Source organism: Schistocerca nitens, chromosome 10 (assembly GCF_023898315.1).
Source record: "Schistocerca nitens isolate TAMUIC-IGC-003100 chromosome 10, iqSchNite1.1, whole genome shotgun sequence".
Lineage (NCBI taxonomy): Eukaryota > Metazoa > Arthropoda > Insecta > Orthoptera > Acrididae > Schistocerca > Schistocerca nitens.
The window spans coordinates 156157178-156172062 of NC_064623.1; positions in this window are offsets into that span (position 1 = coordinate 156157178).

Sequence of the window (14885 nt, forward strand, 5' to 3'; positions counted from 1 at the left end):
GTGGCGAGTATACAACTGAGCGGCGAATACAGAACTGTCCTAGCGCTCGCGACTCCAGCGCTTAGGAAGCCAGAAGCCAGCGGTGGCGCGCGCAGACTTGCGGCGATTTCCTGTATCGCTGGCGCTGCTTATGCGGACGGCGTCCGGACTTTGATGCTGCCAACCTTTTTGGCAGCGGGTTCGGTTGGCATTACTGGCTAGGATATAACAATATAAGTGTAAATCCAATTCTTACCATAACATTTGCAATATGGCAGAAATAATATTTTTGTTCTTGTTGTTGAAGGCTGGTACCAGTATAACTAATCAAAACGGTACCAAGAATGTGTACAGTTATTTTGCAGGATGAATGATTTGTGTATTTTTTGTTCTTAGATGAAATGTCGCAATTCTAAGTCGATATTTAACAGGATGAATAATCGGTAAAGTGAATGCAGAGGTAAGCCGATGGAAAGAGGTGCCGGAGTGAAAGGACGAAATCGGAGACTGGAATGTTATCTCTGAAACAACTCCATGTGTTATGTGGTTGAATATAAGGGAGCAAAGGTATGGTATGTTGACGTGAGTGTGGTGGTGTTAAAGTTAGCTGACTTCTAGAACTATGCTGTTGGTGTATTAATGGATTGAATGAGAAGGAAAATGTGGTGTCACTTGAGTGAGAGTCGTAGAGTGGTGTGATCAATGCACACACTCCTGTAAAGGGTATGCTACTGATCCATAAGTAAAACATTATTGTGCTTTATTGTTTGATTTGGATGAACCTCGATGGTAGGTCAGGATATGACATCATGTGGATGGTACATATATGTCCTAGAAATGTTGTTATATATAATAAAGGTAAAATATGTAAAGAGATACTAATTTCTGTTTGTCACAAGCACAAAGGTGCATTGTATGTTGTAGATTTAGAATCATCAGTTTCCAAAATGTTTATTGTGTTAGGTTCAAAAAATGGTTCAAATGGCTCTGAGCACTATGGGACTTAACTACTGAGGTCATCAGTCCCCTAGAACTTAGAACTACTTAAACCGTACTAACCTAAGGACATCACACACACATCCATGCCCAAGGCAGGATTCGAACCTGCGACCGTAGCGGTCACGCAGTTCCAAACTGAAGCGCTTAGAACCGCACGGCCACGCCGGCCGGCCTATTGTGTTAGGATGTTAAAGTAGTTTACTATTTGATATTATGTGATAGGTAATTGTGAGCTGTATAGGGGTATTAATTTCAGTCTGTCACAAGCACAAACGTGCGTTGTATATTGTAGTTTTAGAATCAACAGTTTCTAATATGTTCACTGTGATAGGATGTTAAAGTAGTCTACTATTTCATATTGTGCGATGGGTAATTATGAGCTGTATAGATTGTTTCTTATTCCTTTTTTTTAACACTTTCATGTTTTGTATGATGTACGACAGGTACAATCAATAGCACAAGTTTGGGCTGTATATAGAAAAGGGATAAATGTTGATGTTGTATGTGTAGAAAACTAGGGTGTATGATTTTAGGTTTTTTAGAATAAAGATTCTTTTATTACCAATGTATCTAGTAGATCATACATGTAATCAATGAGTAAATACTGTAAGAATATTCTTTTGTCTGTAATGTTGCGAGATATACAGAAGGGTCTGACTGATTGGGTGTCGTAGCACTGAGGTGCTCACGCAGAACGCGCCCATACCTGCATAAGAATGCGGGAGGCTGAGCTGACGTCGGCATGGGAGAGGCGACAGAGCTGCTGCGCTCCCCACTCCACTGTCGGTCGAGGTACACTCCACGCGCGCGCTGCAACAGGTCAACGGCCTGGGGCGACACACACCTACCACTGGCCATTCATAAGTTGCGCCACCCTTATGACTGGAGACAGTATCCCGCGGAGGCAACAGCGGGTGGTTTTTCTGCTCAACGGCTCGCGCGGCGGCGGCGCAACGGTAGAATGAACAACGCGCGGCAGAGTCCGGCGGGGATTTTTTAACAGCAACTATTAACTAGTACTGGGCTGTGGAGCCATGAAACAATATGACTGCTCATATGTCTCAATAAAATGGAAAGTGAAGGACTGGTCAAAAAGATTTCGGGCTTGCAGCTGGTCGTCGTAAACTTCATTGCACGATATTTGGGCTGGACAACTGCCAGCCATCTTCAGGTGAGCTGAACGAGGACTGACGAAGACGCTCTCCGCTCCAGCTTATATAGTGCGCTGATAGTACTGCCGCGCATGCGTTGCAATTGTGGAGACAGAAGGGCCACACCGCCCAGCAAATTTATGAGATGACGGGATTCCATGCGTTATTCAATTGGTAACCACTGCCACGGTTCCTTAGATTTCCCACAATGCATATTTCAGCTTATTCTTTGATAATGGAGTCCCAAAAAGTTGTTGCAGTGGCCAAAATCGAAGTTTTGTCGTACTCCATTGACCGTCCGTTAGAAATACAATGTTGCGCAACTGCAGACTTACTAGGTTGCGGTAGACGAGTGCAACGTTGATGTTCTAATGGACATTCAATGGAGTACGACAAAACTTCGATTTTGGCCACTGCAACAACTTTTTGGGACTCCATTATCAAAGAATCAGCTGAAATACGCATTGTGGGAAATCTAAGGAACCGTGACAGTGGTTACCAATTGAATAACGCATGGAATCCCGTCATCTCAGAAATTTGCTGGGCGGTGTGGCCCTTCTGTCTCCGCAGTTGCAACACATGCATGGCAGTACTATCAGCGCACTATATAAGCTGGAGCGGAGAACGTCTTCGTCAGTCCTCGTTCGGCTCACCTGAAGATGGCAGGCAGTTGTGCAGCCAAAATATCGTGCAATGAAGTTTATGACGACCGGCTGCAAGCCCGAAATCTTTTTGAAAATTTTACATGAAGGACTAGTGTTTCCATGTTGTGAGTGGTGGAAAAAATTTTGTCTTTAGCAGACAGGACGATTTTTTTGTTTTGTCTTGACCACTGAACGGTGGGATCCATAAACTTTTGAGAGTGACTTGTTAAGTGTGCTTGGTATACTTAAAGAGGACAGTTGTCGTTTGGTGACTAATTATTGTCTGAACGCAAGAAACTAAAGTGGGACATTGACATTTGCATTTGTAGTAGGAGACATTTCTTTAATTGGTGCAGGAAGAAGAGCTGTTTGTTGGAACGTAAGACTTTCAATTACACCTTGAACTGAAAGGACAGGACCGTGGGTAATAGTAGTTGTAGGGCCATTTCTGGACGACCGGATTCGTGTGTATGGTAATCTGAGAGTGTCTATGACATTTGTGTTTAATGTGAGATACAGTTTACTGTTCAGTGCGTGTTGAAAATGCCGACCTAAAGACTTTCGTCTGGGGACCGTGGGAGAGCTTTGACACCGAGACAGTGTTTCTAGGAAAACTGTCAGCAACTTTTGGACCCCAAGAAAATCACAGAATGAAGTGATTCCGTGTGACTCGCAAGGTAGGGAATAATGTATTTGTAATTGTGTAAATTTTTTTATACACTCCTGGAAATTGAAATAAGAACACCGTGAATTCATTGTCCCAGGAAGGGGAAACTTTATTGACACATTCCTGGGGTCAGATACATCACATGATCACACTGACAGAACCACAGGCACATAGACACAGGCAACAGAGCATGCACAATGTCGGCACTAGTACAGTGTATATCCACCTTTCGCAGCAATGCAGGGTGCTATTCTCCCATGGAGACGATCGTAGAGATGCTGGATGTAGTCCTGTGGAACGGCTTGCCATGCCATTTCCGTCTGGCGCCTCAGTTGGACCAGCGTTCGTGCTGGACGTGCAGACCGCGTGAGACGACGCTTCATCCAGTCCCAAACATGCTCAATTGGGGACAGATCCGGAGATCTTGCTGGCCAGGGTAGTTGACTTACACCTTCTAGAGCACGTTGGGTGGCACGGGATGCATGCGGACGTGCATTGTCCTGTTGGAACAGCAAGTTCCCTTGCCGGTCTAGGAATGGTAGAACGATGGGTTCGATGACGGTTTGGATGTACCGTGCACTATTCAGTGTCCCCTCGACGATCACCAGTGGTGTACGGCCAGTGTAGGAGATCGCTCCCCACACCATGATGCCGGGTGTTGGCCCTGTGTGCCTCGGTCGTATGCAGTCCTGATTGTGGCGCTCACCTGCACGGCGCCAAACACGCATACGACCATCATTGGCACCAAGGCAGAAGCGACTCTCATCGCTGAAGACGACACGTCTCCATTCGTCCCTCCATTCACGCCTGTCGCGACACCACTGGAGGCGGGCTGCACGATGTTGGGGCGTGAGCGGAAGACGGCCTAACGGTGTGCGGGACCGTAGCCCAGCTTCATGGAGACGGTTGCGAATGGTCCTCGCCGATACCCCAGGAGCAACAGTGTCCCTAATTTGCTGGGAAGTGGCGGTGCGGTCCCCTACGGCACTGCGTAGGATCCTACGGTCTTGGCGTGCATCCGTGCGTCGCTGCGGTCCGGTCCCAGGTCGACGGGCACGTGCATCTTCCGCCGACCACTGGCGACAACATCGATGTACTGTGGAGACCTCACGCCCCACGTGTTGAGCAATTCGGCGGTACGTCCACCCGGCCTCCCGCATGCCCACTATACGCCCTCGCTCAAAGTCCGTCAACTGCACATACGGTTCACGTCCACGCTGTCGCGGCATGTTACCAGTGTTAAAGACTGCGATGGAGCTCCGTATGCCACGGCAAACTGGCTGACACTGACGGCGGCGGTGCACAAATGCTGCGCAGCTAGCGCCATTCGACGGCCAACACCGCGGTTCCTGGTGTGTCCGCTGTGCCGTGCGTGTGATCATTGCTTGTACAGCCCTCTCGCAGTGTGCGGAGCAAGTATGGTGGGTCTGACACACCGGTGTCAATGTGTTCTTTTTTCCATTTCCCGGAGTGTATGTTTTATTCCTGAACGGACAGTAAGTGTAATTGTATTTCATTAACATATGTTTTTAGAATAGTTAATGTGTTTGTTTTTTGTTTGTTCTAGGTTATCAAGTTCACGTAGCATTTTTATTAGAATATTTGGTACAAGGATGCTTTAATTATTAGTCAGTGTCGCAATACTAACGTAATGGCTCTTGTTGCATTGGTCGGTAAGGTTGTCACACGGGACAAGAGTTTGCATTCCTCAACAAATATAGGAATTAACTGATGTATTTTGATGTCGTGGACAGTAATAATCTTGTTGGTGTGTTGACTGAAGCCACTTATTTGCATTATCACACTGGTGATATTTCTCATTGAAGTGTAATGGAGGCTAGTCGAAATGCAAGTTCTTGTCGTCTAAATATGTAACAACAGAGATGAGTAGTAGAATAAAATACGAGAGTTACTGGTGGATTCAAGCACTTATTGCTAACTATTTACTGCGTGTATTGATCGAAGTTGATCGACTGACTCACTCAGTAGCAGGTATTTGTACTGGTGGACAAGGATAAGGTTAAACTCACAGTCGAGTACTGCTGGCAATTGCTTAAGTGATGATAGTTTATGAGATATGACATGATGTCTTAGATGGACTATATTACGTAACCAGTATGTCACTTGTGGTACATTTCATTGTTTTTTTTTTCTCAGTTTAATTTCTCTGTAGGTTTGACGTACATTTTAGAGTAATGGTATGGAGCCTCACGTTCTACATGTAACTAGTGTACGCAATTTTTTATTCTTTTGTTGATATTGTTTTGTATTTAGACATTGCTTTGTAAAGATTATTACCCTGCAATTTATGAATGTAAGATTACTTGCTCAGTGTTTGGACGGTGAGCTATTTAAAATTTCATGAGTACAATTAGAATTTTTTATTTGCTATAGAATTAGTGAAGTTTGGATTACTTCTAAAAATAACGGAGATCCCAGTAACTAAGCAAATGTTTATCTCACTATTACTTTTATTTGTGAGATGTAATGTTTTATTTGTCATTTGGATTGATGTAAGTTTGTATGTGTACGTTACTCCGTATTGTGGGGAGTACAATAATGCAATAACTGTGTCAATAATTTGGTAAAGTAACAGCATTTGGTCGTCTATTTAAGGTCACCAGGGGCTAAGGTCTCCTCCTGGTTATTATGATGACTTGCTACGTTCGTTTGAATAGTTTTCTTAAAAAATTGTCGGAACTACCCTCGCATTGCAAGGATAGTACCATGCCATTTTTTTCTGCATGGGTAGCTGGTGGTGAGAGGGTGCAATACTGACCGACTTTGCAAATAGGTTACAACATTCTTCGTTATTCTTGTCAGAAAAACATATTTTTTGTAAAAATAACTCAATTTCACTTAATACACCGAAGCCGGATACCAGTGTAGGAAAGAAGGACAATTTATTTATTTAATTAATCACATGTGCACTCCCACAAAATAAATCCCCATATCCAATTTGGTGATATCTGTGAAATGAATAAATGTATAGTCGTCTGCTAACTGCACATAGTGAATGTGCAATATGTGATCATCTTTGAGATGGTCCTTTGGTCACCTTTGGTGGTACCAAAGAGAAATTTACCTGAACTTTGAGCGCCTGAAATGTGGCTGACCAAAACGGTAGTATGGTGCTTCCCCACCTCGGCAATGTTTCAGCACTCTGGCGCTGGATCTTGTGTTGGTAAGACCTGTCTTAGGTGTGCTCCGTAAAGAGAAAAGACTGGAGAGAATGGTACGCATGAGAAATACTTAAGAGTAGTTTGGAATAATTATTTCTCTATTTCAGGAACTTTTGGGGGGAGAATTAAATGACAGGCAGGTAATATTAAGGGGATCGTAGTAATCTTCGGAAGTGACCAATGGTCACAATGAAACCACGTGTAGCAATAACTTGAAATACTTGCGAGTGCTAGTACTAAGTTGAAATATTTGCGAGTGCTAGTACTAAGTTGAAATATTTCCGAGTGCTAAAGTTAAGCTGAATTACGGGCGTGGGTACTATATGTTGGAAATATTTAAGAAATGGCGTGTGCAGGACTTGAAATTAGAGACGAGCACTTCCACGTGGTGAGTACTGTGTGAGTCTCAATCTGTGTATGAGACAAAGGATAAAGTACTCGTCCAAGGTATCAGTTGAGGATTCGCTTGTGTGACGAATATGATCTTAATATTACTTTGCGTGTTATGTGTCCGTGTGACGCTAGATTCAAACTCTAATACTCTGAGAGAGAAGCAAGGTGAGTCAGCTGTCTAACCAGCAACGCCACTTGACTTGCATTACACAGGAAGACGTAAATATATCCTCCAGAGTTCGTAGTAGGAAAGAAAAGTTACGAAGTGGGGCAGTGTCGTGTGAAACTGGGATGAATACTAATTGAAGTGGGAAAGCTGAAAGTGATGTGATTCTAACGTTGTGACTATTCGTTGTGATGTATTCTATGTTGCCAGTGTGATGTATTTCATGTAATATAAGTATGTGTCGTTTCCATGGAAGAGTAGCAAGATAGGTTCAGGGGCAGTGGGTTATGCATTTTCCTTGTTGTACCGCTCGGTATGGAGTAAATTTTCGTGATGATGGGTGTGAGAGTCTAATTGTGAGATATAGCAAAAGATCCACCATCCTATCCAGAAAGTGCACTGTAGCGTCAGATAGTTACGAGACCATAAGACAGAGAATCACCAATGTAAAGCCATGCTCACTGGACGGAGTTTGTCATGTGTAATTGTTGTATAAAATGTAATGGTGTGTTTAGGTTATCTTTGAATCATAATAGAATTTATCGGAATAAATTATTAGAAGGGCATTCTGTTAACAAAAAGGTGAATGGCCTTTCAGATCATGATGCACAAATTTTAAGTCTAAAAGATTTTTGTGCTGCAACACATGTTAAATATAGTTACCAACTTTTTAGGAAAGCTGATCCAGTTGCTGTACAGACTTTTGTAAACCTTATCAAGGAACAAGAGTGGCAAGATGTTTATAGTGCTGATACAGTAGACGATAAATATAATGCTTTCCTCAAGACTTTTCTCGTGCTCTTTGAAAGTTGCTTTCCGTTAGAACGTTCAAAACAGGGTACTAGCACAAACAGGCAGTCTGGGTGGTTGACTAATGGGATAAGAATATCTTGTAGAACAAAGTGGCAATTATATCAAAACGTTAGAAACAGTCAAAATCTAAATGCAGCGGCCCATTACAAACAGTATTGTAAGGTGCTTAAAAAAGTTATTAGGAAGGTAAAAAGTATGTGGTATGCAGATAGAATAGCTAAGTCTCAGGATAAAATTAAAACCATATGGTCAGTCGTAAAGGAAGTGGCTGGTCTGCAGAGACAGGTCGAGAATATAGAATCAGTGCGTAGTGGGGATGTCCGTGTTACTGATAAGTCGCATATATGTACAGTACTTAATAATCACTTTCTGAATATAGCAGGTGAACTAAATAGAAACCTAGTCCCAACAGGGAATCATATAGCGCTCTTAGAAAAAAGTGTTACGAGACTGTTACCTGAAATGCTCCTCCATGATACTGACAAGAGGGAGATTGAGTTAATAATTAAATCACTAAAGACCAAGAACTCTCATGGATATGACGGGGTATCTAGCAGAATACTGAAGTATTGTTCCACGTATGTTAGCTCAGTACTTAGCCATATCTGTAACTTTTCCTTTAGGAGTGGTCGGTTTCCAGACCGATTGAAGTACTCGGTAGTGAAGCCACTTTATAAAAAGGGAGACAGGGATAATGTTGACAATTATAGACCTATTTCTATGCCATCGGTGTTTGCTAAAGTTATCGAGAGGGTTGTATATACAAGGTTACTGCAGCATTTAAATTCACATAATTTGCTGTCAAATGTACAGTTTGGTTTTAGAAATGGCTTAACAACTGAAAATGCTATAGACTCTTTTCTCTGTGAGGTTTTGGACGGATTAAATAAAAGGTTGCGAACGTTAGGTGTTTTCTTTGATTTAACGAAGGCTTTTGACTGTGTTGACCACAAAATATTACTGCAGAAGTTGGAACATTATGGAGTAAGGGGAGTAGCTTACAATTGGTTCGCCTCCTACTTTAAGAACAGAAAGCAGAAGGTAATCCTCCGCAATATTGAGAGTGGTAATGATGTTCAGTCCCAATGGGGCACTGTTAAATGGGGCGTTCCCCAGGGGTCGGTGCTGGGGCCACTGCTGTTTCTTGTTTATATAAATGATATGCCTTCTAGTATTGCAGGTGATTCAAAAATATTTCTGTTTGCTGATGACACCACCTTGGTAGTGAAGGATCTTGTGTGTAATATTGAAACATTATCAAATAATGTAGTTCATGATATAAGTTTGTGGCTTGTGGAAAATAATTTGATGCTAAATCACAGTAAGACTCAGTTTTTACAGTTTCTAACTCACAATTCAACAAGAACTGACATTTTAATCAGACAGAATGGGCATGTTATAAGCGAGACGGAACAGTTCAAGTTCCTAGGCGTACGGATAGATAGTAAGCTGTTGTGGAAAGCCCATGTTCAGGATCTTGTTCAGAAACTAAATGCCGCTTTATTTACCATTAGAACAGTATCTGAAATAAGTGACATTTCAACACGAAAAGTAGTATACTTCGCATATTTTCATACGCTTATGTCATATGGCATTATTTTTTGGGGTAATTCTTCTGATTCAAAAAGGGTATTTTTGGCTCATAAACGGGCTGTTCGAGCTATGTATGGTGTAAGTTCGAAAACCTCTTGTCGACCCCTATTCAATAGTCTGGGAATTTTGACATTGCCCTCACAGTATGTATTTTTTTTAATGTCGTTTGTTGTTAGCAATATTAGCTTATTCCCAAGAGTTAGCAGCTTTCACTCAGTTAATACTAGGCAGAAATCAAATCTGCATGTGGAATGCAGTTCCTTGACTCTTGTGCAGAAAGGAGTGCAGTATTCTGCTGCATCCATTTTCAATAAGCTACCACAAGAACTCAAAAATCTTAGCAGTAGCCCAAACACTTTTAAGTCTAAACTGAAGAGTTTCCTCATGGCTCACTCCTTCTATTCTGTCGAGGCGCTCCTGGAAAAGCTAAAAAATTAAGCAAATTCCAGTGTTACATTCTTGATTTTCTTTATTTAAACTAACGACTTGTCGCCTGAATATGTTTCTTATATTTCATTTTATCTGTTTCTACAATCGTGTTATAATTTCATGTATTGACTCGTTCCATGACCATGGAGACTTCTCCTAAATGTGGTCCCACGGAACAATAAATAAATAAATAAAATAAATAAATAAAAAAAGATAGTGAGAAGAAGAAGATTGGTGGACTTTTTCTTCGAATAGAGTGTAGTCATGATATCCAGAATTTATAATGTGTGCGCCATTCATATTCAGTGCGATGCCACGTGTTGATCAAAACCGTTGGGTAAGAAAGAAAATGTGGTATTGCCAGAGCGTAGTGAACAATCATAGTTGTGTAAATTCCTAATAGTCAGATGTGCATTATCCGTTTCCGTTGCGTAATATTCAAACAGAAGAATAATTTGTAGCTTAATTGTGGGTACTAGATGTTACTCTAGAAATAGGAATAAATCCACTCGTTTGGCAGACCACTCATCTTGCAGGCCTGACTGCTTGATGCAGAGTATGAGCGAAGCATGTGGGTGCCTCTCAAACTAACGTATATTTCATGAATATAAGACATTCTGAGGGTGGCAGGGGTAAAATACAGGCAGCGAAAAGCTATTTACAATTTGTACAGAAACCAGATTTCAGCTATGAGTCGAAGGGCATGAACGGGAAACGGTGGTTGGGAAGGGAGTCAGACAGTGTTGTAGCCCCGATGTTATTCGATCAGTACATTGAGGAAGCAGTAAAGGAATCAAAAGAAAAATTGGGAGTAGAAATCAAAATCCATGGAGAAGAAATAAAAACTTTGAGGTTTACTGATGACATTGTAATTTTGTCAGAGACGAAAAAAACATAAAAGAGGAGTTGAACGGAATGGACAGTGTCTTGGAAGAAGGATATAAAAAGAACAGCAACAAAATCAAAACGAGGACAATGGTGTGTAGTCGAATTAAATCAGGTGATGCTGAGGGAATTACATTAGTAAATGAGACACTTAAAGTAGAAGATGAGTTTTGCTATTTGGGGAGCAAAATAAGTGATGATGGACGAAGTAGAGAGGATATAAAATGCAGACTGGCTATGGCAAGGAAAGCGTTTCTGAAGAAGAAAAATGTGTTGACATCGAGTATAGATTTAAGTGCCAGGAAGTCTTTTTCTGAAAGTATTTGTATGGAGTGTAGCCATGTTTGGAAGTGAAACATAGGCGGTAAATAGCTTAGACAAGACGGAAATAGAAGCCTTTGAGCAGTCATGGACTATGCAGCTGGTCCCGGCGGAGGTTCGAGCCCTCCCTCGGGCATGGGTGTGTGTGTTTGTCCTTAGGATAATTTAGGTTAGGTAGTGTGTAAGTTTAGGGACTGATGACCTTAGCAGTGAAGTCCCATAAGATTTCACACACATTTGAACATTTTTGAACCAGTAGATGAACCCATTATTACATCATTACATACCGTTATGGTGATTTGAAATATTTAAGTAACTGTGAAGCGACAATCAGTTACTTCCTGACAACTACTTCCACGCTCACCCAGTGTGATGAAATGTGTTAATGTTCTTGATGAAACGCTAGTAAATAAAGTAAATTCTTTAAGAAAAGATTTTGAAAGTAAATTTACGGTTCAGTTGCTCTTCATCTGAGCGATCCTCCGAGCAGCAACGCTCGAACAAACGGCGTGATCTCGTAATAGTGGAGGTTTCAGTACTGGGTTAATGTTCACTCAGCTCAAAAGTCCTAGGTCCGGTGGACAACGAGGTTGTGGCGCTCGCAACTGCAGCCCCTCGATCCGGCAGTGCCTGCGTGCCGCCAGTGGACCCGGCATGTCCTCGCACTGCCGTATCTCACCGCTGCTCTTCCCAAATGAACTCGCTCACACACTCCCACCCGGAAAACACTTGACGTCCCTCCAAAGATAGTACCACCCTACTAGATAGCGATAACCGCTGCTGCTGCCGCTCGCGGACAGAGACAACTCTAGCAGATGTAGTGGCGCCAGTAAACACAAGTAGACAACGAGACGCCACTATACCTATTACATGATGCCAACCTACCAACAGCACCAACGCGAGCCACAAGGCTCAGCGCCAGGCATTTTTTGTCTTATACAGGGTGAAAAGTATTTAAACCGACAAACTCTGGGAGGTTGTAGAGGACATCAAAACAAATATTTTTCCATTATGTCATTTTTTCCTATGAGGAGTATTTAAAGTGGTAGAGGAAGATTTCTCTGGCGGAAAATAACCAACACTTTTCTATTTTTTTATGACCAAGAGATAACACATTAACACAACCCAATTTCAATTACAGTAGATTTTCAAAAATGCCTCCATTGACACTTAAACAAAGGTTACACCGCCGGGTCACGTTCCGTCTGACACAGGCAAAAACCCCAGGAGTATCCTGAATTGTTCCTGCTGCTGGCACTATCCGGGCAACCAGATCTTCTTCTGATGCAACAGGAGTTGCGTTAACAAGGTTGCGCATCTCTCCCCACACAAAAAGTCCAGAGGGGACATATCTGGGGATCGAGCAGGCCATGGTACAGGACCACCTCTGCCAATCCACGTTTCTGGGAACCGTCGGTCCAGGAATTGACGCACACGACGACTGAAATGTGCCGGCACCCCGTCATGTTGGCGCCACATGCGTTGTCTTGTAGGGAGCGGGACGTCTTCCAGCAATTCTGGCAATGCTCTGGCGAGAAAATTGTAATAGTACCTGCCATTTAATGGCCTAGGTAGCAGATACGGCTCAATTAAACAGTCCCCAACAACACCGACCCACACATTAACGAAGAACCGCACTTGATGAGCGCTAGTAACTGTGGCATGCGAATTGTGCATGCTGAAGACTCTATTACGCCCGAACGTTGCTTCATAGGTAAACAACACAAAGGATGGAAATGTAGGATAAATTGCCAGGTACTACTGCGAAAACTGTGGTCTGTGTGGATAATCAACTGGTTCCAGGTTGTGGACACGCTGTAAGTGAAATGGACGTGACAATTGCTCTCGAAGGACTGTTCTTACATTCGTCTGATTAGTCCCCGTATTACGTGCAATTCCACGAGTGCTGACTGAAGGATCCCGCTCCACATGCTGAAGACAGCTTCCTCAAATTGCAGCGTTCTTACTGTGCGACGGCGTCCCTGTCCAGGTAATCTGCTAAATGACCCGATCTCACGCACACGTTGATACACAGCAGCAAAGGTCGTATGATGCGGGATACGGCGATTAGGATATTGTTGTTGATAAACCCGCTGTGCAGCTCGTCCGTTGTGGTGCGCTACGTAGTACGCACCAAGCATGTCAGTGTACTCACTCCAGGTGTATCGCTCCATTAGTAAACAGAGACAATGCACTACTACACTGGTGGACAGGAGTTGCCTACAACTGAAGAGCATAAAACGGCCTCCACCGGTTTAAATAATCCTCATAGGAAAAATTGACATTAGGGAAAAATATTTGTTTGGATGCCCCCTACAACCTCCCAGAGTTTGTCGGTTTAAATACTTTTCACCCTGTATAGGTGTTGCCGACCGCCGGGCAGCATTCTGCAGCTTTACATATCTCTGTATTTGAATACGCATGGCTGTACCAGTTTCTTTGACGTTTCAGTGTATAATAAATCACCAGAAAGCATGACCTACAGAATACTGATTCCCGATGAAAAAACACGACACATCGTCCTGATCTAATAAGAATGTCGCTCATTGAAAGCATTTCTACGAAAGTGTGCGAGAAAGCTCACAGTCTGCCGCCATAGGTTACTCTTCAGGGTGGTAATCGGTCGCGGTCATAATCGGCGGTGCACTGCCGTTGTCTTTACCCTGTAGCGCTGCACTGTAAACGCGTCGCTCACTCGGAATCGGGCCGGCCGCTGTGGGCGAGCGGTATTTCGTTTTCGACTTCTTCACGCTTTTGATGCAGCCATTTCGTATTAGCTTCCCTGCATTTCTTATTTATTTCATTCCTCAGCGACTTGTATTTCTGTATTCCTGAGTTTCCCGGAACATATTTGTACTTACTCCTTTCATCGATCAACTGAAGTATTTCTTCTGTTACTCATAGTTTTTTCACAGTTACCTTCCTTGTACCGACGGTTTGATTTCCAACTTCTGTGATTGCCCTTTTGTAGAGATGTCCATTTTTCTTCACTTTACTGCCTACTGAGCTATTCCTTATTGCTATATCTATAGCCTTATAGAACTTCAAGCGTGTCTCGTCATTCCTTAATACATCCATATCCAACTTGGATATTGGTTCTTCATAAGTAATCTCCTACATTTCAGTCTGCATTTAATCACTACTACACTGTGATTCGAGTCTGTATCGACTCCTGGGTACGCCTTACAATACACTATCTGATTTCGGAATCTCTGTCCGACCATGATGTAAACAACTGAAATCTTCCCGCATCATTCGGTCTTTCCCAAGGACACCTCCTCCTCTTGTGATTCTTGAACAGAGTATTCGCTGTTACTAGCTAAAATTAATTACAGAACTAAACTAGCCTTTCTCTTTTCTCATTCCTTGTCCCAAGCCCATATTCTCCTGCAACCTTTTCTTCTACTCCTTCCCCTACAACTGCATTCCAGTCCCCCATCACTATTAGATTTTCATCTCGCTTTACGCACTGTATTACCCTTACAATAGCCTCACATACTTTCTCTGTCTCTTCATCTTCTGATTGCGACGTCGGCATGGATACCTGAACTATCGTTGTCGGTGTTGGTTAGCTGTCGATTCTGATGAGAACAACCCTATCACTGAAGTGTTCTTAGTAACACACTCTTTGCCCTACCTTCCTACTTATAAAGAATCCTACTC